The sequence below is a fragment of the Kogia breviceps genome, chromosome 12 (genome assembly GCF_026419965.1).
Source record: "Kogia breviceps isolate mKogBre1 chromosome 12, mKogBre1 haplotype 1, whole genome shotgun sequence".
NCBI classification, from domain to species: Eukaryota; Metazoa; Chordata; class Mammalia; order Artiodactyla; family Physeteridae; genus Kogia; species Kogia breviceps.
Window position 1 is genome coordinate 49,667,777 of NC_081321.1, and position 25,649 is coordinate 49,693,425.

At 43.7% G+C, this 25,649-nt stretch overlaps 1 protein-coding gene across 2 annotated transcripts in view; it reads right to left on the bottom strand.

The window, feature by feature from the left end:
- The window catches only part of PPM1H (protein phosphatase, Mg2+/Mn2+ dependent 1H), a 266,407-nt gene that overhangs the window by 108,775 nt on the left and 131,983 nt on the right, over positions 1-25,649 (bottom strand). The window lies entirely within an intron of this gene.

Consider the following 25,649-nt stretch of genomic DNA (forward strand, 5'->3'; position numbering starts at 1 on the left):
AAGATGCTGTTGGCTACGGACAGGAAGTGGTAGCAGATGTGGGAGGGGAGAAGGGACGAGAAAGAGAGTGGGCACCGTTAGGCTATCCTAGGGTTCTAGTTTAAGTAATGGGCTGTGTGGTGACACCACCAAACTGGGAACACAGGAAAAGGGCACCATTTTGGAAAAGAAAATTCCTCTAGTTTTGGACACTTTTTAAGTGTGAACAGGTTTACAGAGACATCTTATTTATTCAGACTTTACCTTGCTCCAGAAAGGATTTAAACAGAGATTACATAAATACACACAAGATTAAAAAAAGATAAATATACGTGGAAAATAAAACTGGGGAAGATCAGAGGAAGCTAGGAATTAAGTTAATACCAAAAACATGTGCTGTAAGGCTCTTAACTGTCCGTAAAGCAGCTGCAAATGTTTCGTGACAGGCAGCAACAAAACCACCACAACTGGTCTACTCACCTCAGGGTCCAAAAAAACAAAAACAAAAACCTCCTCTCCCCCTTCACTCCAGTTCTTTCCCTAAAGAGCACATCAGCAGAAAAGTGACCAGTGGCACATAGGAAAGAGGACACTGTGTGATGAAATGGACAAGTCCCTCAGCAGGAACCCTTCAGTAAATCCAGCAACACGTTTCCCAGAGCTGTTCCTCCTAACCTTCTCCAAGCTCGTGTTATCAGAAAGCTGTTCAGAAAACCATTTCGAGTGGCCACATATGTGAGGGTCAGCCTCAATCCAGGGACGAACTTGGGAATTTCTAGAGGGATGTTAGGACTGGAAATTCTACCTACGCACTGTTTCTCTCAACAGAATCTTTCAAAACACTGAGAAGTATGGTTACCCCGGCCGACAGATACCTGGAGAGCCGTTACCGTACGTGCCAAGCCAGAGGCTCAGAAAATGGGTTAGGCTTGGGGATGTGGTAGGAAGACAAGTGACAAAGTCTGAGGACAGTTAGAAGGCCGACCCTGCCACTGCCTCCCCGGAAGCCCCCCGACATTGTGCAGAGAAGGGGGTGCGGTGAGATGACCGGAGGTGCGTGGCCACGGGGCCCGAGATGGGGGAGCGAGGTCTGGTGTGGGCTTATATATCAGAGTAAGTGGGAGATGCGGGTGCATGAGAGGACTCAGGGACGGGTAGGGAGAAGCTGGAGGGAGAGAAAACCCTGGGGGGTGGGCTGCTTTTTAGGGGCCAGGCGTGAAGAGGAACCAGCAGTGAAGGAAGGAGAGAGGAAACGAGAGGGTGAAATGCTGGAAACCATCAGAGAGACTGTTTCCAGGAGGGAAAGGTTGAGTGTGTATTTACAGCAGCTGCCATCAGTCCCTTGGCAAGTAAGCGGGTGTTTTAGTTAAGAAAATACTAGCTGTTGTAACAGATAAACCCTCCAAGTCTCAGCGGCTTAGTGCCGCGCATGTTTATTTCACCTGTGAAACATACAGTCCAGGTAGCAGCTTGAAGGTGGGGGAGGGGCCTCATACGGAATCAGGCTGCCAGGTGTTCCGCCTGCTCCGGGTCACTGCCAAGGGTGACCTCGTTTGTCGGCAACCAGTCGGCAGAACAGGAAAGAGAGGAGGGGTGTGCATAACAGTTTCCTGGGACTGGCATAAACTGCCTCAAACCTGATGTCCTAAAATAACAGAAATCTACTCACTTACAGCTCTGGAGGCTAAAAGTCTGAAATAAAGTGTCAGCAGGGCCATGCTTCTTCTGAAGGCTCTAGGGGAGGATGTTTCCTTGCCTCTTCCTAGCATTCCTTGGTGTTCCTTAGCTTGTCAGGTTAACCCCAATCTTGGTCTCCATCTTCACCTGTCACCCTCCCGCCACCTCTGTCTTCACATGGCCTTCTTATAAGAACACGAGTCCTTGGATTTAAGGCCCACCTTAATCCAGCATGACTTCATCTTAACTTCCACCTTCATTACATCTGCAAAGACCCCATTTCCAACTAAAGTCACATTCACAGATATGAGGGTTAGGGTTTGGACGTACCTTTGCGGGGGACACAATTAAGCCATTACAGTGTGTAAGAGGTTTTTATGGGTCAGGCCTCATCTCTGCTCATACCTCCCTGGCTGAAACTTAGTCACATAGCCACACCTACGCTCCCATATAGCAGCTGGGGAGGGGAGTCAATGCCCTGTGCCTCCAACAAGAGAGAACGGGTCTGGGGAGCAGCTAGCTTGCTCTCCCATACAGCAGGGTATGGTAGGGAAGGAAACTGTATTCCGGGGACGTGGTGGGGACAGAGTCGAGGCTGTCCTGAGAGGAGAGGTGGAGCCAGGGGACGCCCATCTCGTGGGAGGATCTTGGACGTGAAGGGAATGGACTGGAGGGGGACAAAGCAGTGAGGGGAAGCTCGTGTAAGACGAGGGAGCTGTGAGCATGTTTTCAGGCAGAGGGGAAGAAGCCAGAAGGAAGGGGGCCAATGAAGACAGGGACGGTAGAAAGGATGGGTAGCGTCTGCTTCAGGAGGAGATGGGACCAAGAACACTAGTGGAAGAAATCAGTATATCCCTGCAGCTAAATACAGCAAAGTATAAACTCCTGTGAAAAACCAAACGATGAAAGAAAAGATAGCTGGGTTTTGTCTGGCTTTGTAACCCTGTTACTTGATTTCTTTGAAGTCTCACCTGGGACATACTCATTTTGCACAGCTCCTCGTACATTTTCAGGTAACCATACACTACACACACTATGCAGAGCTATGCTAGGAACCCCATGAGTGCTGTTTCTCTCCCAAGCATCGCTGGACCTCTCTAGTGCCGTTAAGTCTGAGAGCTCTTATAGAAATGTTGGGTCAACCAGAAGGCTGCCTGTTGGCAATGTAGTTAAAAGAGTAATCAATGCCTTGGCATAAGAAACCACAGAAGCGCTGCAGAAGGGCAGTGTTTAGCTCTTCCTGGTATGGCACTGTCACCTCCCAAAGGCTCTGGCCTCCAGACTGACACTATTCGGGGATAAGGAGGCTGTCTGCAGATCCCAAGCTCAGGAAAAGCTAAAATGCATGTATGTGGGTGTTCCCATGTGGAACACCATTCCAGCCTTTCAAGCAGCAAATCACGATGGCCGTGACAGGTACGGGAGGCTGGATGCAGCATTCCACGAGACGCCACTCAGTGCTGAAGCAGAGGGCAAGAGGGTACCACTGCCCACTCACCAGCACAGCCAATCTTGTGGCCTAAACAAATTCAGCCTGCTTGAGAGGCTGCTCATACGCTAAATAATTAAATATCCTTTCTGCAACACAGCACGAAGGTTGGTTTGTTGGGTCCATTTTATTTGACATTTATTCAATGTCTTCTACAGGTAAAAGCACCGAATGAATAGTATGGTGTTGAAAGCACAGTACTGCATGGTGGTTTTTAACAACTCAATGGAAAACCCAAAGGGACTGTTGATGGGGGATAAAAATAATGTTAACAATAATAATTATCATTACAGTAATAAAAACAAACATTTATTGAACATGTACTAGATGCCAGGAACTATGCTTAGCATTTTACACACTTATTATCGTTCTACCAACCTTATTAGAGATAAGGTCTTTTATTATCCCCATTTCACTGTTAAGGGAGCAAAGGCACAGAGAGGTTGGGAACTTTGTTCAAGGTCACACAGCACTATGATAAGTGGCAGAGCTAGGACCAGAACCCAGCTAGGCTGTCTCTGGAGTCTGTTCTATTAAACACTATATAGCCTGCTCTACCATAAATGTTCTGATCTCTTTTATTCACTGGGCTTTTGTTATAAGACTTTACCTAAATGAAGAGTGTGAAAAGTGCATAATACAGTCTAGCCATTTTTTTAGATGACCTACTAACATTGAGAGCCGGAGCAGCCCATTTGGAAGAGGGACCATATGTCCTTGAAATACTGGTGGCAATTATCATTATGACCTGCCAGCTCAGATTCACAAAGAATGAGACAGAGAGGGGAGGAAAAAAACAATACATAAACTCTGACACAGAAAAGAACCAAAATGGGGGGTTGGGGGATGGAGAGTCAGTAGAGAGATGAATCAGTGTGAAAATTAATTGCATGAATCCAATTTTTGCAGCAGGCCGCGTGGCCCACGGTAGGGAATGAGTTCCCCCTCTGCAACCTCAAAAGCCTCTTGCTTGCCTGGAAGAGAAAAGCTAAGGATCCAAGCGCTGAACGCCAAGCTCAGCCCGAGGCAGAGGGTCAGGCAGGCTTGGGGTCTAGCAGCTCAACTGAGGGCACGTGAGGGCTTCTGTGCCACTGAGCTCCCTGGGAAGTGTGACCTTGACTTCACAGCTGAGTCTTGCAAGAAAAAAAAAAAAAGTGTTTGTCTGTCAAATGCCTAAGAGCCTGGAGGCTTTTTAAAGGGCTTTGCTGAAAAAGGACTTTTCGGTGTTACTTAGAGACAACCATTGCTTGCCAAAAACACTAGGATAAAAAAAAAAAATCATAAAACTTGAGAGCTGGAAAGAATATTACAAGCTGCCTTAGTGTGTCCGCAAACTACCTAGAGCATAATTTAAACGTGATAGACACCCCCCAACCCCACTCAACACGTGGTCTTATAGAGTATGCTGGCTTGAATTGTTCTAGATCTAATTTGGTAAGAACAGAGTTCTAGAGTCCAGCACTAATACTTGGCAGCAGTGTTGGCTAAAATGAGCTTTACTCCACAGTGGAGTCCTGAAGCAGCTCGGGAATGCTATCCAAAGAGTCCATAACTCACGCTTTTAAATCAAAAGTTAATGTAGCCCTTTCATATTCATGTCTACACTGCAGTGCAAAAAGAATTTTACCTTGCACCATTTTAAAATTATAAACTGAGATATATTAAAGTGGCAAACACTATTTATAGTATGAGTAGTAACAGCAATAAGAATGTATTGAAAATCAATATTAATAACTAACATTTATTAAATGCTTTCCATTTGGCAGACAGGCACTTGTCTAAACACTTCAAAAGCAATCAATCAGCATGTAATGTTTAATGCTTTTGCAGTCATTATATGTTTTACTTCTTTATTTTATTGATTACCAGTCTCCCCCTACCCCTACCCCACCCCTCCTCCAAATGCAAGCTCCACGAAGACAGACGCTTTTCGTCCCCTCATTAACTAAGTATCTAGTTCCTTGAATAGTGCCTGGAGAACAGTGGACATGCAAATACTTTTTGAATTAAATTAATTCATTGAATCCTCACAGGACTCTGTGAGATAGGGATTGTTATAATTCCTATTTTACAGATGAGGTAACACACCCAGAATGGTTAAGTAACTTGCTCAAGATCACACAGGAAGTGATGGAGCTGGAACTCAAACTCAGGCTGCCTGGCTCCAAACTCTGCCCTTTTAACCAATATCTAGAACTTCTGACTCTTCTGTTTTAACACACGCAATAGTTAACATGAACTGAGTGCTTACTATGTACCGGCACATAAGATGAATGTCTTATGTGCACTCTCTCATTTAATATAACAGTTCCACGAAGGGGGCTATTATTACTTTAACCACATAGATGAGCAAACTTCATCTTAGAGGGATCCTGTACTTTGCCCTAAGTCAGGCTGTAAGTTGTGCAACTGGAATCCCAACTCCGGCCCACGTGAGTTCCAAGTGCGCATGCTTAATCACCAGGCCATTCTGTGTCCTGAATCGTCCTCCAGCCAGAGACCCACACGTACCCTTGAGGTATGGGTCTGCTTAGCCACTCTCTGAAAATCTTATTTTAGATTTACATCTAATGTTTCATTTCACATTATCATTTTTTTTTCATAACCCACATCAACCTGGGGTTATTCACACAAACGATAAGAGCCAAAGAGCAGTGCCACCCGTCTGAGGCATGAAGCTGGCCTGAATCAGAGCCTGAACCCAAACCATACTAAGCTGTGACCCGAGGAGAAAACCTCCTGCTCCCTCGGGAGGAAGGGGCGCTGGCTGCCCCTTGAGATCTGTGATGCCATGAACACCTGAGGGATTCTGGAAAAGTGTTTCCCTTGGGGGCAGGGGACCAGAGGGATGAGTTAAAGGGAACCTGGATGGGTGGGGAGAATAAAGGGTGGAAACATGAAACCCAGTCAGCTTGACTGGCTCTGCCAGCAGAGTGGCAGGCACTGTCAGAAGTGGTGGTGGTGGGCTTCCCTGGTGGCGCAGTGGTTAAGAATCCACCTGCCAATGCAGGGGACACGGATTCAAGCCCTGGTCCGGGAAGATCCCACATGCCACAGGGCAACTAAGCCTGTGCACCACAACTACTGAGCCTGCGCTCTAGAGCCATGAGCCACAGCTACTGAGCCTGTGTGCCACAACTACCGAGCCCATGTGCCACAACTACCGAAGCCCATGCGGCTAGAGTCCGTGCTCTGCAACAAAGAGTAGCACCTGCTCGCCACAACTAGAGAAAGCCCACGCACAGCAACAAAGACCCAACGCAGCCAAAAAAAAAAAAAGTAACGGTAGAATTTTTTAAAAAAAGAAAAGAAAGAAGTGGTGGTGGTAGTAGAGGGAGGTGCAGTACGACCAGTAGTAGTGGTAGCAGCACTACTAGTGCTAGTGGTACTAGTAGTAATGGGAGTGTTAATGGTGGTAGTACTACTCGTAGTAGTGGCAGTAGTGCTAGTGGTAGTGGTGTTATAGTACTAGTAGTAGAGGTAGGTGCAGTGCTAGTGGTAGTAGTAGTAACAGTAGTGTTAATGGTGGTAGTACTACTAGTAGTAGCGGCAGTAGTGCTAGTGGTAGTGGTGTTATAGTGCTAGTAGTAATATTGGTGGTAACGGTTAACAGCAGTGATAGTGGTAGTAATAGGAACAATGATATTTATAGTGGTAGTGGTAATAGCAGGAGTTGGTGGCCCCCTGGGTGGGCAGTATTTAAAACAAAGGGACACAGGAGAGTCAGCTTCTGGTTTGGAGGGCACGATGCAACACTAAGGGAAAGGTGGTGCCCACTGTTTAGGATCACAGGCTGCCGCTAGGCTGTGAGCTGCTAGTTCAGAATAAGAGGCAAGTTAAGCTTTGAAAAATGCTCAGTGTTAATATCTGGGTGGCAGACATGGCGCTAGACCCAGGAATCAGGGCCTCTGAGGGCCTGAAGGACGTGGAGGTCAGCACTGGACAGTCTCAAAGCTACCAGGAACCCCGGATCTGGGGGGAACCCCTGCAGGACTGTTCTCAGGGTTCCCGTCAGGGCTGGCAGAGGTGGCAAGTGAAAAGCTTCTTTGAGGCGTCTCATCTGTCTTCTGGCATCTAAGCCAGCAGGACGGGAGGAAAATGGATCAGGGCCTCAGGAGTACAGGGAGCTGACTGGCCAGGTCAGGCTCCGGCTGGATGTTAATTTAACCGTCACGAATTTCAGAGCTGGAAGACACCTCTGAGATCAGTTAACAAGATCTTTTTAATGGCTTGTTTTCAAAGCAAGGAAACTGAGGCTCCGAGAGTCATGTGAATTTTCAACCATTCCACAGTCTGGGAAAGGGCTGGAGCTTCTCTTCCTGTCTCTGGGCTCCCAGCCCAGTGCTTTCTCCTACTGCCTCACCGAAGCAACCCAGGGCGACACGTGACACTTGTGCTCTTTCATCTCAATAATGCTTGAACATTTCAACCAACAAAACGAAGTAATCTTCACGACGCGCTAAGGTAGCTAGTGGCTCAGCAAACTGCTAATGGAGAGGAATAGTAGGGCAGGAGTGTTATTTGATTTTAGAAAGGGCTGATGTTGCTGAGTGGAAACCAGAAAGAATCTTGGAAGGGAAGAGAGGTGGGGTCCCACAAAACCTGGGTTCTAATTCTATCCCTGCTGCCAGCTACCTGTGGGAACTTGAGAAGGGCAACTTGTCCGGGCCTCATTTTCCTTACCAGCAAAAAAGAAGATTTAGGGGGCTTCCCTGGTGGCGCAGTGGTTGGGAGTCCGCCTGCCGATGCAGGGGACGCGGGTTCGTGCCCCGGTCCGGGAAGATCCCACATGCCGCGGAGCGGCTGCGCCCGTGAGCCATGGCCGCTGAGCCTGCGCGTCCGGAGCCTGTGCTCCGCAACGGGAGAGGCCACAACAGTGAGAGGCCCGCGTACCGAAAAAAAAAAAATTAAAAAAAAAAAAAAAAAAAAAAAAAAAAAGAAGATTTAGACTAGACCAGTGGTTCCCAGAGTGGTCACACCAGAATCACCTGGAGTGCTTTTAAAATAAAGACTCCCAGCCCCACCTTCAATGATTCTGGTTCAGTAAGCCTGAAAATAGAGGACTGACCATTTTTATTAAAAAATAAACAAATAAATAAATCTCCCCCGTGGGTACACAGATTGGGTCTATGTACACTCGGCATTGGATCGACAGAGAGACAGGGAGATACACATATATGTGATTAAAATGTGATTATGGTAATTGCAGAATTTAAGTAGTAGGGATACAGGAGCGCAGCGTGAGTCTCTCAACTTTTCTGTGTATTTTAAAATTTTCACAATAAAATGTTGGAAAAAAAGCAAATAAAAAAGGGGAAACATTCCCCAGGTGATTCTGATGTGCAAGCAAGTTTGGCATCTCTGGTCCAGGTCACCAACCTTCAGACCAAGTTTAGGTGGCTTTCGTGTCCCACAGAGCAGCCCCGGGCACCACCTTGGGAAAAAGGAGCCAGTGTAAGTGCTCAACCCGGTCCTAGACGTTGGTTGGAATGGCTCCCACCTTCAGCTGTTTCTATAAATTGGGAATGTGCATGAGATTCTACTAGAAAACAGACACACAACGGTTCCATTGCTTTTTAAAAAAAGTGTATATACCACTCTAGAAGACAGTCTTTAAGGCCTTGCGCAGATTCAACTGTTTATGAATTTACAGAATTATTTACAGTCTTGTGTGCAAGATGGAATGAAGGTTTTAGAACTAGAGCCAGAGAAATGGCTCAGTTATTTGAAGAGTCAAACTAGAAAGCAGGTTCGTTGACAGTGCCTGGGCCCTGCTGGCACCTCCCTGCCTCACCCCTACCCGTCTCTTACTCTGTACATTTCTCTCCCATCCTCATCTACTAAAAGGCACATTCCTGGCTCAAAGGCCTTTGCTATTTTGTCTGCCAGCACACATTCCCCCAATATCTGCTCAGCTCATGCCTTACCTCCTTCAGACCTTTACTCAAAAGGCTTTTCCTCAGTGATGCTTTCACTGGTTTCCCATCTGAAACTACAACCCCGCCTGTAACTACTGAGCCCTTCTCTTGTCCTATTTTTTCTCTCTAGCAATCATCACCATCTAGCGTACTCAACATTTCACTTATTTGCCTTGCTTATTACCTGTTTGCTGACGAGTCTGTAAGCCCCATGAGGGCAGGGGGCTTTGCTTATGCCTACGACAGTGCAGGCACCACGATGAGGTGGGGACTCAACACAGATTTGGTGAATGAAGGAATGACCACCTGCCATACTCAGTCCATGTGCCGTACACACAGTATCTCTGACCTGCATGGGGTCCTGAAGAGTGGGAACCAGCCCCCTCCACAGCAGGAAAGCTGAGATGTTGTCTGAAAGGGTGAGGTCTGGCTCTTGTAAACCCCAGTATCCCAGGCTCATCCCATTTCACCATGCGGTATCGCCACAATACCAGCTCTCTTCCAGGGGATGACACCTCCCTTCCTCCCTTCTCGCCACTAACAGCTAAACCACCTTTGGTCCTGGGGAGTCTGCGGTCTTGCTCACACAAGCGAGGGCAAAGTTGAAGGTTAAATGCCCATCTTGTCCAGTGAACTCCCCAGAGCCAACTAACTACCAGATAACCATACACTGCACCCCAAGAGGGACTGCTCAGTGAATAGAAACACCCTGTCATGACACATGAAAGACGTACATATACCATTTCCTACTGATAACAGTTCAATGAGGCTCACAGTCAACAAAAACAAGTAGTGTCCCACTAAAAACATCCATACTACAAATGACCCCATTGCCAACCAAGTTTTCAAGCACTATTCACAACCACAACAGTGACTCCATGGAATAATAAAGCAAGTGGGTCTACCTGCATAACTCTGTAGCAATGGATTTTGACCTGTGAAGTACCCTCATGCATTCTTGAAGTCAAAGAACATAATCCCATGTGTGCTAGAGTTTCCCCCTTTAACCCAAGGCAGCCTCTACTCATTAAAGCTGAGGGCTTATCCTAACACCTGCACTTACCCTTCACACTGCATTGTAAATGGAAGCTTGATTCCCTGCCCTCCAGCACCCCACAACTGTAAGTGCCCTGAAGACAGGGCCTTTGCCTCATTCACTACGTTTCCCCAGCACATGCCTGGCGCATGCAGGCATCCAAACAGTTGTTGAATCCTGCTCCTCCCATGGCATTTTAGTTCATTTATACCTTACCATTACTTTGGGTCTCTGTGAATACACACACAATGAATTGTACAAGTTTAACATAAATAAACTTAAGATAGATTGAGATGTATTTATAAATGATCCATCTATAGTCATTATTTTGACTCTATTAAGGATAACATCAAGGAGAGGAAACGTGCCCAAACAAAACACTGAAGAAATGCAGTTTGAGAGCAGAAAAGAGGCTACACTCTTAAACTGAACTGGTATGTGACTTAAAAACCTCAACAACATAACTAAGAATTTAAAAATAACCTCAAAGGGGCTTCCCTGGTGGCGCAGCGGTTGAGAGTCCGCCTGCTGATGCAGGGGACAAGGGTTCGTGCCCCGGTCCGGGAGGATCCCACATGCCGCGGAGCGGCTGGGCCCGTGAGCCATGGCCGCTGAGCCTGCGCGTCCGGAGCCTGTGCTTCGCAACGGGAGAGGCCACAACAGTGAGAGGCCCGCATATCACAAAAAAAAAAAAAAAAAAAAAACCTCAAAGGAACAGAAGGTGTTAAGACAGCACTACAGTCATATCCTACCTGCTTGATATAACCTTTCTTCTTTAGCATGAAATGGGTATTGTTTTTTACGATGAGCTTTCTGAAGACAAATATTTGGTACGCTGTTTACTTGTAGGCTTTTTTATTATTCAGATGTGTTTTTCTCCAAGATGAAAGTGGATCATAGTGAGACAGCTATTTCTTCACTGCCTGACAATTTAAGCTGAACTTACTGCAGCTCTTTTAAAACTGACAGTGACAAAATTAAAGTAACAAAAGAGATCATTGGTTTGGGGGCTTTAAAGATGACATCCAGGCTTCATCAGGTCCATGGGAAAAAGTGTAACAACCATGAATAAAGACACCATCACTTATTAAACCTAATGTGAATTCCCTTCTCAATGCCCAGTGGTGGCTGAAACTTCCAAAATGTTGATCAAAATAAATTCCCTTGGGCCTGAAGACATAATTTATAGACTACTACATTTATCAGGAGTCTTGCTTCTCAGGACGGCCATGAACCTGAATTCTAGCCAGTGGAAAGCATGCAGATGTGATGTGTGCCTCTTCTAGGCCAGGGCCATAAAAACCTTTCCTGAGGGGTCCCTCCATGCTCTTATTGGGGAGATGCCCCCAGTGACCTTGGAAGCTAAGTGTAAAGATGACAGACCTCCTTCTTCCTAGGTGCCTGCATGCCTGAAAGAGACAAAGCCACTGCTTTTCTAGGCCAGTGAATTTAAGGGCCTATTGTTTCCGCACTCAGCCTACCGGATAGCCCATCATACAGCAGGAAATATTTGTACCTTTCCTTATACAAAGCATGAGATTAAACTCTTATAAAAAGAAGGAAAAATGAAAACAGTCACAGTATTTTTTAGATACTCCTAAAGTCATAGAAACCTAGGGCTTAATGGGGACCATGAAAAATCAAATTATTTAGTCCATTATTATTTATTTATTTTGACTAAATAAATTTAGTCAGATATATTTAGTTTGAGAACACTCAAACTGCAGTTCTTCAGGGTTTTATTTGGGCACGTTTCCTCTCCTTGACTAGTTATACAGTGATGCACAAATGCTTTTCTAAGAGAGAACCTACTGTTTTCTGTGTCAGCTCACTGCCTCTCTGGACAGCTCTCGCTGAGCTCGTATTGCGTACGATAACGATAACAGCAGTTCACTGTTAAAATGAGTGCTTACTGCGGCCCCAGCCCTGTGCTTAGAGCCATCCACTCACCTGCTCATCTAATCCTCACCTGGGAAGTGGATACTCTCACCATCTTCATTTACAGATGACAAAACTGAGGCAAAGAAAACATGAGATTGGCCAAGAGCAGGTACAACTAGAAAGAGTAGAGCCAAGATTCAACCCAGGCAGCCTGCTCTTAACTACCACCCTGTCCTCCTGTGGCTGTCACCTCTGTCCCAGACTCATGGAGAGCAAGCCTTACCACTCTCCCCCATATCTGACAAGTACCTAAGGATCTCTTTCACAGCAACACAAGTTATCTTGTCACATGGCTGAAAAAACTCTAGTTTGAGTTTTGTTTGATTTTTCTTTTTTTTCTATTTTACTGAAGTATTGTTGATTACAATGTGTGTTCATTTGTTTGAGTTTTTCTCATTCTTTCAAACATAGTTCCAAACCCCTTCACCACTCAGGTTTCTCTTTGGAGGGCTCCCGCTCATTCATGCCCCGGCTGAATTGTGTCACCTAGAGAGGAACTTCATGTGTAAAATGAGGTTAATAATAGTACTTCCCCCACAGGGTTGGTGTGAGGATGAGTTAGGTTATTCAGGTAAAACCCTAGAAACTAGAAACAGTGCTTAGGACAAAGTTAGCCAACCAAAACCATTAGTTATTATTTGCCTTATACTGCAATGCTGCAGCCTATGATTGCATTAGGTTCTAGTGTCTACATCACACTAATTTACTGTCCACTTAAATACATTTTAAGTGTATTTTTTACTGTCCACTTAAATACATTTTTAAGTGTATTTTTTTTTACCATTGATAAACTAAAACCATTGATAAGCTTCAATCCTTGATTCTGCTATTCTGCTAGATAACTCCGCCCCACCCTCAACAGATGTTACACTTTACCTTGACTGTGGTTAAACTTCCCCCCATTAGGTTTAGTTCACCTTCCCAGGCACTAAAGGTATTTTTGAATCTTGTAGTTTTGAATCTTGCATCAGCAAATTAGATGGTTAGGTGTTGAAAATTTTGGTGTAGGCTAGAATGGCCCACAGATAAAGCCTTGGGGTTCTCCACTAGAAAGTTCCTTCCTGTCACTGACCCACTGTTTCCTATCTTAGCAGCCAGGGATAGATAAGGTCACTATCTTGACCACAATCATCTCATGCCAGTGTTTGTTAAGTGCAAAGACTCCATTTCCACCAAGTCCATGAGACTCCCCCAGCTCAGCCCCTCAGTGGGCTAGGAGCAAAGGGAGGTTGTTAAGAGCATACTTGGTTGGGATAGGGAACCACAGCCAGAACTACACTCTCCCAGGCGTCCAATAAGGGACCAAAAGTCCACACAGGAGCACATATGACCCATTTCAGATAAGGGAGCTGTAGCCTGGTGTACAGTGAGATGGGGGCTTCAGAACCTCCCAGCAGTCGGAGGGCATCTGAGATGAAGAGCTAGATCATGCAAGAAATCCTTACCCCAGCTCCCACTTTTTGAAGAAATGGACCTACGTTCTATAATATAAGGACGGCAAGAAGGAATCTGCAGACAGCTGACAGTGGTGCAGGTGGGGCCCCTCCACCTGTGTGGGATAGCACTGGGGCAGAAACATCGCCATAGAAGCTCCCCTGTGTGTAGTATGTGGCTGCAGTGGAGGGTGATAGATGCTTGACAGTGTTCAAAGTTTGATGCTTTAGGCTCAGGCCAGGAACAGCTATGATTTTTATACCCTGAGGACAGACTGGCTCCTTCCTGGCTCCTCAGACTTTAAAGCAGTGGTTCTTCCATACAGCAAAATCACCTGGAGGGTACCTCTAACACAGAGAGCTGGGTCCCATCCCTGGGTTTCTGATCTAGTAGGTCAGGGGTAGAGCCCTAGGATTTGCTTTTCTAACAAAAATTTACTTTTTTAACAGTTGCTACTGCTGCTGGTTTGGGGACCACACTTTGAGAACCACTGATTTAGGGCAAGGGGTGTCAGAAAGAAGGTTGAAAAAAATCCAAGGGGAAGAGAAAAGGAGGAAATCCGGAGAGAGAAGGGACCCTTTAGTGCCCTCTGCGTTGACAGGGAGTGGCTTGATAGGAAAAGTAAAGACTGTTTTGAGCTATCACGTGGTCTCCATGTCTTTGCATGTATTTGTGATCATCTGATAGCAGTATTTCTTTCTGCTAGTCCCTTCTGCAGGTTATGGGTATAGCTAAGGGATTACGTAAATATATACTGAAAAGATGGGCGGGGCAGGGGTACATGAAGAAAAAGGGCCAAACAACACCTCAACTTTCATAGTAGAGAATGGTGGTAAATTATGGTTTCTTTCTGTTCCATTTTTCAGACATTTGTCAAAGAAAGTGAGAGTTGTGGTGAACTTAATGTAGTCGATGGAAGATCAAATCTATTCTGAACTCAGAGGAAGGCTACTATCAAAGAAACAGCTCCCTGGCAGGTGTGGATAGATGAACCACTTGTTAGCCATAAGCAGTGTCAGAAAGGTTCTGAGCTGGCCATTGATATCCACGCGCATTAAAAGGAATGAACAGTTTTTTGCATTTCCTTGGGTGGGAAGCAGTTATACAGTTTCATTATCTTACCACTAGTAAAGGGGCGAAGTCTGAGATGTGTAATTGGTTTTCAATCTAGAAATGTATGTCTTGTTTAATACCTAGCTCCTATCCGCAAGAAAATTCAGACTTGGCCAGAGGAATTCACCTGTGAACGCATATGGAAAGCTTTAACTTACATGAGGGTAATTCTGAAAAACTGAAAATGAGGAAAAGAGAAATAAAAGAAAACCATCCTGGCTGGTAGATAACTGGCTTTGTTTTAAGGACGATCTGTGGACCGCTTTTTATACAGAGCTGCTTCACAGACACATTCAACCTTCACAGCCTTTTCCTAGGAGAATCCTCTAAAAGATGTATTCCTTGGATTCCTGTTACTCATCTTGAAAAAGTCTACATACCCTTGGCTGACAGAGAAATGGTAAGCAAGGCAAAATGGGGGTCCGAATTCATGGCAGTTATCATTTATAAGACAGGCATCCAGAAGATCCAGAAAATGCTAATGTTATTTTGATTACCATCAAAATGAAAATGCATAATTTAACATGTTCTCAGAGAACCCTGGGACCTTTGGAAGGGAATGGCAGCCCTCAGTTTGAGGAAGGGGCATTGCCTATATCATAAATGAATAAATTGGACCACCAAAGCTTACATGCTTCACGACTGCAGTGCATTTAAAATAGATTCTAAATGCAACCATCCCCTCAACTACACCCCATAAACCATTTTATGTGAAATTAAAGATGCCACTGATCATAAGGTACGCCATTATTTTACATGCAAACAGTAAAGAAAAAATGTTAGTTAGAAACTGTTCATTTTAGAGACATTAAAATGTGAAAAACAAAAACACTGTGTGAGCCTTAGCATGGATGGGACATCCCAGGGTACAGGGGATTGACTCAGAACTCGTGCTCTGACTTTCATTTGTGAGAGGGATGGCAGCCCTGTTCCTTAGTAGGTGTGGGACCTTGGGCAAATCCCTTCACCTCAATGTGCTTCAGTACATTTATCTGATATTAACAATGCCTACTTCTCACTAAATTGCTGAGAGAACTAAATATGATTGTTTTTTAGAGTATTTAACATGTACCTAGCACTTATTATCTGTCTTATTGCTTCTGTTACTTCAATCTGGCAAGAGTGGAATCATGAACTTAACAAATCTTAAATGGTCTTCTTTACTCTAAATGAGTTCACCTAGTCTCAGTTGCCAAACCTTTAGACACCGTTTGAAATAAGTGGTAATGGCTTTGCCTCCTCAGTGCCTTAGTGCTCCAGAAATAAAATGAAATCATCTTCCAAACTGCAGTCAAAGCATCTTCTTAAACTGAAGAATCACTCAGGGCCTGAAGGAGTGGATGACTCAAATACAATGCGTGACAGTTTACACATTGTTTTGCATGACATTTGCATGCTACCAGTTCATTTTTGCTTGAAGTGAAAAAACCGCCCACCATCTGCTTCTTGCCTAGTCCCTTATGATCCCCTAGGTGTTGAGTTGGCTGCTTTTGACTGGGAAAAATAAAGCAACTGGCTGCATCAAGTAGTTATCTCACGACCCTCTGTGGCTTGTTACCTCAGTTGCAGAGGGGAGGGCAAGGCTGTCCCAGGCTGTATCACCTGGCATCACTATGGACCATCCCACACCGAGGGGGGTCCTTGACTCAGAAACCAGTAAGCCACATAGAGCATCAGGAAGCTTCTTCTGAATACAACCCCCAAGCACACATGCCCCTGATGGTAAATCGGATGATTCACAGCTCATGAAGCAGCTTAAAAAACAGTTCCGAGATTGGTTCAAGATGGTGGAATAGAAGGACGTGCTCTCACTCCCTCTTGAGAGAGCACCAGAATCACAACTAACTGCTGGACAATCATCAACAGGAAGACACTGGAACTCACCAAAAAAGATACCCCACATACAAAGACAAAGGAGAAGCCAGAATGAGACACTGGGAGGGGCACAATCACAATAAAATCAAATCCTATAACAGCTGGGTGGGTGACTCACAAACTGGAGAACACTTTTACCACAGAAGTCCACCCACTGCAGTGAAGGTTCTGAACCCCACGTCAGGCTTCCCAACCTGGGGGTCTGGCAACAGGAGGAGGAATTCCTAGAGAATCAGACTTTGAAGGCTAGCGGGATTTGATTGCAGGACTTCGACAGGACTGGGGGAAACAGAGACTCCATCTTGGAGGGTACATACAAATTAGTGTGCACATCAGGACCCAGGGGAAGGAGCAATGACCCCATAGGAGACTGAACCAGACCTACCTGCTAGTGTTGGAGGGTCTCCTGCAGAGGTGAGGGGTGGCTGTGTCTCACCATGAGGGCAAGGACACTGGCAGCAGAAGTTCTGGGAGGTACTCCTTGCCAAGAGCCCTCCCAGAGTCTGTAATTAGCCCCACCAAGGAGCCTGGGGAGGCTCTAGTGTTGGGTCACCTCAGGCCAAACAACCAACAGGGAGGGAACTCAGCCCCACCCATCAGCAGACAAGGGGATTAAAGTTTTACTGAGCTCTGCCCACCAGAGCAACACCCAGCTCTACCCACCACCAGTCCCTCCCATCAGGAAACTTGCACAAGCCTCTTAGATAGCCTTGTCCACCAGAGGGCAGACAGCAGAAGCAAGAAGAAATACAATCCTGCAGCCTGTGGAACAAAAGCCACATTCACAGAAAGATAGACAAGATGAAAAGGCAGAGGGTTATGTACCAGATGAACGAACAAGATAAAACCCCAGAAAAACAACTAAATGAATTGGAGATAGGCAACCTTCCAGAAAAAGAATTCAGAATAATGATAGTGAAGATGATCCAGGACCTCGGAAAAAGAATGGAGGCAAAGATCGAGAAGATGCAAGAAATGTTTAACAAAGACATAGAAGAATTAAAGAACAAACACCTAGAAGAATTAAAGAACAAACAAACAGAGATAAATAATACAACAACTGAAATGAAAAATACACTAGAAGCGATCACTAAAAATACACTAGAAGAAATCAATAGCAGAATAACTGAGACAGAAGAACGAATAAGTGACCTGGAAGACAGAATGGTGGAATTCACTGCTGCAGAACAGAATAAAGAAAAAACAATGAAAAGAAATGAAGACAGCCTCTGGGACAACATTTGCATTATAGGGGTCCCAGAAGGAGAAGAGAGAGAGAAAGGACCAGAGAAAATAATTGAAGAGATTATAGTCAAAAACTTCACTAACCTGGGAAAGGAAATAGCCACCCAAGTCCAGGAAGTGCAGAGACTCCCAGGCAGGATAAACCCAAGGGGAAACACACCAAAACACATAGTAATCAAACTGACAAAAATCAAAGACAAAGAAAAATTATTGAAACCAACAAGGGAAAAACGACAAATAACAAACAAGGGAACTCCCATTAGGTTAACAGCTGATTTCTCAGCAGAAACTCTACAAGCCAGAAGGGAGTGGCATGACATACTTAAAGTGATGAAAGGGAAGAACCTACAACCAAGATTACTCTACCTGGCAAGGATCACATTCAGATTCCATGGAGAAATCAAAAGCTTTACAGACAAGCAAAAGCTAAGGGAATTCAGCAGCACCAAACCAGCTCTACAATAAATGCTAAAGGAACTTCTCTAAGTGGGAAACACAAGAGAAGAAAAGGATCTACAAAAACAAACCCATAACAATTAAGAAAATGGGGGCTTCCCTGGTGGTGCAGTGGTTGAGAGTCCACCTGCCGATGCGGGGAACACAGGTTCGTGCCCCGGTCTGGGAGGATCCCATGTGCCGCGGAGTGGCTGGGCCCGTGAGCCATGGCCGCTGAGCCTGCGCGTCCGGAGCCTGTGCTCCGCAACGGGAGAGGCCACAACAGTGAGAGGCCCACATACCGCAAAAACAAAAACAAAAAAAAAAGAAAATGGTAATAGGAACATACGTACTGATAATTACCTTAAACATGAATGGATTAAATGCTCCAACCAAAAGACACTGGCTCGCTGAATACATACAAAAACAAGACCCATATATATGCTGTCTACAAGAGACCACATCAGACCTAGGGACACATACAGACTAAAAGTGAGGGGATGGAAAAAGATATTCCATGCAAATGGAAATCAAAAGAAAGCTGGAGTAGCAATACTCATATCAGATAAAATAGACTTTAAAATAAAGAATGTTAGAAGAGACAAGGAAGGACACTATACAACGATCAAGGGATCAATCCAAGAAGAACACATAACAATTTTAAATATATATGCACCCAACATAGTAGCACCTCAATACATAAGGCAACTGCTAACAGCTATAAAAGAGGAAATCGACAGTAACACAATAATAGTGGGGGACTTTAACACCTCCCTTACACTAATGGACAGATCATCAAAACAGAAAATTAATAAGGAAACACAAGCTTTAAATGACAAAACAGACCAGAAAGATTTAACTGATATTTATAGGACTTTCCACCCAAAAACAGCAGATTACACTTTCTTCTCAGGTGTGCACGGAACATTCTCCAGGTTAGATCACATCTTGGGTCACTAATCAAACCTCAGGAAATTTAAGAAAATTGAAATCATATCAAGCCTCTTTTCTGACCGCAATGCTATGAGATTAGAAATCAGTTACAGGGAAAAACAATGCAGAAAACACAAACACATGGAGGCTAAACAATACATTACTAAATAACCAAGAGATCACTGAAGAAATCAAAGAGGAAATCAAAAAATACCTAGAGACAAATGACAACGAAAACACGATGATCCAAAACCTATGGGATACAGCAAAGGCAGTTCTAAGAGGGAAGTCAATAGCAATACAAGCCTACCTCAAGAAACAAGAAAACTCTCAAATAAACAATCTAACCTTACACCTAAAGGAACTAGAGAAAGAAGAACAAACAAAACCCAAAGTTAGCAGAAGGAAAGAAATCATAAAGATCAGAGCAGAAATAAATGAAATAGAAACAAAGAAAACAATAGCAAAGATCAATAAAACTAAAAGCTGGTTCATTGAGCAGATAAACAAAATTTATAAACCATTAGCTAGACTCATCAACAGAAAGAAGGAGAGGACTCTAATCAATAAAATTAGAAGTGAAAAAAGAGAAGTTACAACAGACACCGCAGAAATACAAAGCATCCTAAGAGACTACTACAGGCAACTTTATGCCAATAAAATGGACAACCTGGAAGAAATAGACAAATTCCTAGAAAGGTATAACCTTCCAAGAGTGAACCAGGAAGAAATAGAAAATATGAACAGATCAATCACAAGTAATGAAACTGAAACAGTAATTAAAAATCTTCCAACAAACAAAAGCCCAGGACCAGATGGCTTCACAGGTGAATTCTATAAAACGTTTAGAGAGAAGCTAACACCCATCCTTCTCAAACTCTTCCAAAAAACCCAGAGGAAGGAACACTCCCAAACTCATTCTATGAGGCCACCATCACCCTGATAGCAAGATCAGACAAAGATACTACAAAAAAAGAAAATTACAGGCCAGTATCACTGATGAACATAGATGCAAAAATCCTCAACAAAACACTAGCAAACAGAGTCCAACAACACATTAAAAGAATAAGTGGGATTTATCCCAGGGATGCAAAGATTCTTCAATATACACAAATCAATCAATGTGATATACCATATTAACAAATTGAAGAATAAAAGCCATAGGATCATCTCAATAGATGCAGAAAAAGCTTTTGACAAAATTCAACACCAATTCATAACAAAAACTCTCCAGAAAGTGGGCATAGAGGGAACCTACCTCAACATAATAAAAGCTATCTATGACAAACCCACAGCAAACATCATTCTCAATGGTGAAAAACTGAAAGCATTTCCTCTAAGATCAGGAACAAGACGAGGATGTCCATTCTCGCCACTCTTATTCAACATAGTTTTGGAAGTCCTAGCCACGGCAGTCAGAGAAGAAAAAGGAATACAAATTGGAAAATAAGAAGTAAAACTGTGACTGTTTGCAGATGGCATGACACTATACATCGATAATCCTAAGATGCCACCAGAAAACTACTAGAGCTAATCAATGAATTTGATAAAGTAGCAGGATACAAAATTAATGCACAGAAATCTCTGGCATTCCTACACACTGATGATGAAAAATCTGAAAGAGAAATTAAGGAAACAATCCCATTTACCACTGCAACAAAAAGAATAAAATACCTAGGAATAAACCTACCTAGGGAGACCAAAGACCTGTATGCAGAAAACTGTAAGACACTGATGAAAGAAATTAAAGATGATACAAACAGATGGAGAGATATATCATGTTCTTGGATTGGAAGAGTGAGTACTGTGAAAATGACTATACTACCCAAAGCAATCTACAGATTCAATGCAATCCCTATCAAATTACCAGTGGCCTTTTTTACAGAACTAGAAGAAAATATCTTAAATTTTGTATGGAGACAAAAAAAGACCCCTAATAGCCAAAGCAGTCTTGAGGGAAAAAGACAGAGTTGGAGGAATCAGACTCCCTGACTTCAGACTATACTACAAAGCTACAGTAATCAAGACAATATGGTACTGTCAGAAAAACAGAAATACAGATCAATGGAACAGGACAGAAAGTCCAGATATACACCCATGCACCTATGGTCAACTAATCTATGACAAAGGAGGCAAGGATATACAATGGAGAAAAGACAGTCTCTTCAATAAGTGGTGCTGGGAAAAGTGGACAGCTACATGTAAAAGAATGCAATTAGAACACTCTCTAACACCATACACAAAAATAAACTCAAAATGGATTAGAGACCTAAATGTAAGACTGGACACTATAAAACTCTTAGAGGAAAACATAGGAAGAACACTCTTTGACATAAATCACAGCAAGATCTTTTTTGATCCACCTCCTAGAGTAATGGAAATAAAAACAAAAATAAACAAATGGGACCTAATGAAACTTAAAAGCTTTTGCAAAGCAAAGGAAACTACAAACAAGATGAAAAGACAACCCTCAGAATGGGAGAAAATATTTGCAAATGAATCAACAGACAAAGGATCAATCTCCAAAATATATAAACAGCTCATGCAGCTCAACATTAAGAAAACAAACAACTCAATCCAAAAATAGGCAGAAGACCTAAATAGACATTTCTCCAAAGAAGACATACAGATGGCCAAGAAGCATGTGAAAAGCTGCTCAACATCAATTAGAGAAATGCAAATCAAAACTACAATGGGTTATCACCTCACACCAGTTAGAATGGGCATCATCAGAAAATCTACAAACAACAAATGCTGGAGAGGGAGTGGAGAAAAGGGAACCCTCTTGCACTGTTGGTGGGAATGTCAATTGATACAGCCACTATGGAGAACAGTATGGAGGTTCCTTAAAAAACTAAAAATAGAATTACCATATGACCCAGCAATCCCACTACTGGGCATATACCCAGAGAAAACCATAATTCAAAAAGATACATGCACTTCAATGTGCACTGCAGCACTATTTACAATAGCCAGGTCATGGAAGCAACCTAAATGCCCATCGACAGATGAATGGATAAAGAGGATATGGTACATATATACAAAGGAATATTACTCAGCCATAGAAAGGAATGAAATTGGGTCATCTGTAGAGATGTGGATGCATCTAGAGACTGTCATACAGAGTGAAGTAAGTTAGAAAGAGAAAAACAAGTATTGTATATTAACACATATATGTGGAACCTAGAAAATGGTACAGATGAACAGGTTTGCAGGGCAGAAATAGAGACACAGATGTAGGGAACAAACGTATGGACACCAAGGGTGGGGAAGTGGCAGGGGGTGGGGGGGTGAATTGGGAGATTGGGATTGACATGTATACACTGATATGTATAAAATGGATAACTAATAAGAGCCTGCTGTATGAAAAAATAAAATTTTAAAAATTAAAAAACAAACAAAACCAGAAAACAGTTCCTGACCACCAGTAGTTTCCAAATCAAACCAGTGCAAAGGTTCTTTTTCCCTAAGTGTAGATAATTATGGGGTAGTGATCCTATGACAAAGATTTGCTTCATTCTCAAAACTGTCAAGATTTAAAGCAAACAGATGGGCAGCCAATATCTGACAGTAAAGAAGAAAAATTAGCAATTAATCAGGGCTCTGTTGTCAGAATTCTCTGTTGGCCTGACCATTTGTTTAAACTGAGCCCTTGGATTCACGACTACTTGTCCATATGTCATAATGGACCTACATTTACGTAGGTCTGATAAAAAATCACTTAGTTGCTGTTTCTTGGGAAGAACTGAATATATTTGTAAACACAAACATCTATGTTATTAGTAATATAAACTAGGCAATGATCCTACATAAGATGATATCAAATATGTATTGTTTGTACGAGAGCTGAAAATACACTAACAAGTGTCCTACAAGTTATTTTTTGGACAGTGCATACAATACAAACTCATATTGCTCTTACGTTTCTACATGACATATGACCCATAAGTGAACAGCAAACCCAACCTGTCAGCTGTAAAACCCCAAATTCATATTTGGATACTAGGGCCAGAATACTACAAATGTAATTAAGCTGATTAGGTTTTAGAGATGCTGTTTTCTCATAAAATAATTTGTGTAGTTGGTGGGGAGGGGGGTGTGCTTTACAGCTTTAATAAGGACAAAAGCACCTGTTAAGCTTTTCAAATTAGGAATAACATGTAAAACATCATACTTATGTGGACACTTAGAAACATAGGAACTTCAGTTACTTGACAATTTCAAAAACTGACTCTAAGAAAGATAAAATAACCAAAAGATCAACCTTTAGAGCACCACTTTACTTTCCAAAAGTGTCACTCCTCATGGTGACAATCTTTAGAATGCCAGAACGTTTAGAAATTAATATTTAGTCCAATTATCACCATTTTTATAGATGAAATATAGGAAATCAAGATCTGGTCTAGACACTGGCACTTAAAAGGGGGTGGGGTGGGACGCAAGGTCCTGGACAGGGCACTGAGCTTCTGGGAAGTAGGGCTGAAGCCCTGGCTGGCTGAGGAGGCAGCTCTGTCAGGGAGCTCAGAGCTTTGCAGGAAACTGTGCTCAAAAACGCGGACAGGGCGCTGGGGAGGAGCTGCTTCTCTGAAAGGCATAATCCAACATAAAGATATTCTGGGCATGGAAGTTGGGTTACCTTCCAAGCCTGGGGTCCTCTGGTGAAAGACGCTTCCCTGGGACAAGGAGCAGCAACAAAGCGAACAAAGCACTTGGTCACCACCTTCATCACTGGAAGGGCCAGGAAAGCAAACTCTTTTCGAAAAACACGGAACCAGACATCAAGACTAAAGGTGAATATGAGTGCAAAAGCTGTTTCATCGATTCGGTTTTACACAGAACAGAAAGGAATCATCCCCTGACTTGCTCATCTGTCTCCAGAAAGCTCAAGATCCAGAAGTGAACAAGGGCTCAGAGGCCGGCTCCTCAGTGTGTTATCTTACAAGGCCCTGGGAGATGAGGATTCCTATTTTCAAGATGCTCCAACCCTGGGGAAGGCAAAAGGAGCAGCAGATGTGCTGGCGATTTTCCGCTTGCCCCCCCCCACCCCACCCTGGAGATGCAATCTTGGCCTGTGTCTGTGCCCTGGCTGACCAACCTCTCTGACCCTCATTCCAGCCAGGTTCATCCAATGGGAGGCCCTGGTAGGAGAAAGCGGGATAGGAAGAAGAAGAAGTCAGAGTATTTCCTCCCATTCTCTCCTGTGGCCCCCTCTCCTGGGCTTGGCTGTAGCATTTCCTCCCTGGACCCTGCAGGCCTAGGGGGCTTCAATGCCCTCCTTGTCTCAATGCTCCTAGCCGGACCCCTTTCACTCCTTCATTCAGTTGATCCATGTGAGTTGGAGTCTGTCTCCTGCCAGGACCACTAGGGAATAGAAGCCATGAGATAAACATGGCATCTTATATTCACTTCCACTTACCTGGAAAAATTTTATATTGAAACTGAGAGAGCAGAACAGAAATCCACATAAACCTTAAAAATAAAAGACCTTCCCAAAACAGCAATCTTTAAACTCCAAATACTGCTGCATTGGCAGGTCACTGTCCTTTGGTCTCCAGAATCTTTAGTGGGAAGACAGGGAGAGGATGCTTAACTAGGGTGACTGGAAACTCCCTCAGGCTCTCCTGCTCTCTGGAATTCACTGATTGCCTGAGGGAGTCTGGGAAGGGGAGGGTCCGACCTCACGGGAGGGCCAGACCAAGCAGCGATGTTGAGAAGAGGCATGTGACCCAGAGGAAGAAGCTGGAGGAATGACAGCATCTTTAGACCACAGCCCGCGTAGGGAAATCACTCATCCTCTGAGGACATCATGATTAGAGTCCAGTACATTGACTGCTTTCAGAATAAAGAGTCGGCCTTTGGCAAAAAGTCCTGCTAGAAGGCCAACATATTTTGTTACTCAAGGGGTGGAGAAACGTATAATACATATTACAACACTTTTCACAAAGTCTGTAATTTAATATAGACTAAATAACTGATGTGGCCATACCTAAAGTAAGAACATATCAGTCATTTAAAAGAAGATTAAAACACAAGTCTATCTGATTTCTGGTAATACTGGATAGAGTACGGGTTAACCACCATCTCTTGCCCCAAATTCCTCTCAGCTGAACCCAGAAGAGAGGAAAATGCAGCCTGTAGGGGCACATGCATAAAATGAGACACTCCAGGGCTTCTGGGAGGGGACACAGGGTAAAGTTACCAAGTAGAAAAGGAACTAGCTGGGGAGTCCTCCTCGGGCCCCTCCAAACACCCATTTCATTCAAATCCCTTTCCTCCCTCGCCTCTCTCACATATTATGTCCCTGCTAATAAGCTTCATCGAAAATCAGGTTCTGCAGTCAAAAAACATTTGGATACTACTGGTTTAGGTTAAACACAAGTGTGTGTGTATATATATATATATATATATATATACGTGAACTGCTACTACAGACAAGTAAGGAGAAGACCACCCATATCTTTTAATACCAGCCTGATGAGTCTTCTTAAATGCACCCTTATCCAGATATAGAAGGCGTATCTTTCTCAATATCTAATCCCAAGCAGGATTACTTTATTTCTAAGCATTTAACTTT